Below are 1,709 nucleotides of genomic sequence, written 5' to 3' on the forward strand. Positions count from 1 at the left end.
AGTCGAGTGCCGTGGCCATCTTGGCAGCGTTGTTATAAACCTGAAAGTGCGTCGTGAGGTTATCGAAATGCGCAGGTGACACGTGTAGCGCGCAGTAGCCGTAATCGGCCAGAAAGCCGACCCGGAAGCGCTCGATCTTTGGCTTCAGTTTGATCGAGTTCCTGCACGGACAAGCGGTCCAACCGGACCAGGATCGCGTCCTCGGTGCCATCGTCGAAGGACGTTGGTTCTATGCACCTGGATGAAGTCGACGTGCGGGTGATCGACGTGTGTCCTGTCCTGAAGCGCCGTCCTTGCGTACTCCCGGGCCGTTTCACGGAGTCCGTGAACGGCCGAATAGAAGCGCGCCATGCGCATGCCGCACAACGCACGCAGATCCGTCCGAGCCAGTTGTTGCGTGACGCGTCGCGCGAACAGCGCGTAGTCCGGACGCGTCACCGTGACGGATTTGTCTAGTTGGTCGAGGGCGTATTTGAAACCAAGTTTGGACGTGCTCGTGAATGCGGGCAGATCGTGCGCCGCTCTCACGAACACGTGCCAAACAAATGCGGTCACCGCGGCGTCCCGCATCGCTTCCCTGTGCTTCTTCGGGTCATTCGGCAAGGGAACGTCCTCGAAGAATGGGCTGTTCGTATCGAGTTGAAAGACGACGAAGATGGGATGGTCGTCTATGTTTCCCATACAAAACTCGTCCCACTGCGCGTTCAATTCCGCCGTTTCGCGAAACGGCGGAACGAAAGTGGGCTCGCGTCTTTGTCGGAATTTAGGCCTCTTTTCTATATATTGGGTGATTTTGACGTTGCGGCACAAGTTTATTTTCGACGGCGTCGTAAATATTTTGGCAATGGAGCCGCAGCGGAACGGTTCGAGCGTCCTCGCGACGACAACCATCGAATCAATGTCGATCGTCGACGTGAGATGTCGCGCGCTGACCGTGCCCAATCGTAATTGTATGGGTTGCGGAATATTATCCGCAACCTCGTCGTCGCTCCCGCTGCCGCTGCCGCTGCCGCTGCTGCGTCTGCTGCTGCTGCTGCTGCTGCTGCTGACTATGCGTCTTCTGCCGCCGCGTCTGCTGCCGCCGCCTCGATTGATCCGGCTACTGCTGCTGCTGCTGACGATGTGTCTTCTGCCGCCGCGTCTGCTGCCGCCCCCTCGATTGGTCGTCCGGTTATTACATCCAGTCGGACGTGGTCTAGCGAAAACGCTGGAAGGTAGGCCAGACCTTGTGTCGGACTCCGGCGTGCCGGAGCCACCAGCGGGTGTTGGTTGACTTTCATTTGATCCTCCTCGCTCCAAGGGAGCCTCGTCTGTTTTTTTTGTAGATTCCATATTTGATCCCACGAGTAGGGACGGAAAATACTACCCCCCGGTTGACGCCCTTCCCGGGGAGAGGGCTGTATACGACGGGGTTCGCCTGGTGCTCCGAAGTCGGTCGCTCGCGACAGGTCTTCCCCCCTGCCATGCATCCCTTCGCCGCGTACCACAGCTTAGGATTAGGGGTGGTTTTTTTATAGAGGTCCACATCCTCGCAAACCCGGGCGGTTAAGCCAAGGTTAGATTCCCCGGTCCCCAGAGACATGACCTTAGGGATTACGGTATGTGCAGCCCGGAGAGGAGGTTTCTCCCCCCCGGTACTTGCTGCGTGTAGTTTTTGAGAGGTCTACAACCCCGCGAACCCGGGCGGTTAAGCCAAGGTTCCCCGGTCC

This window comes from Wasmannia auropunctata, unplaced genomic scaffold (assembly GCF_000956235.1).
Source record: "Wasmannia auropunctata unplaced genomic scaffold, wasmannia.A_1.0 LD336078.1, whole genome shotgun sequence".
Lineage (NCBI taxonomy): Eukaryota > Metazoa > Arthropoda > Insecta > Hymenoptera > Formicidae > Wasmannia > Wasmannia auropunctata.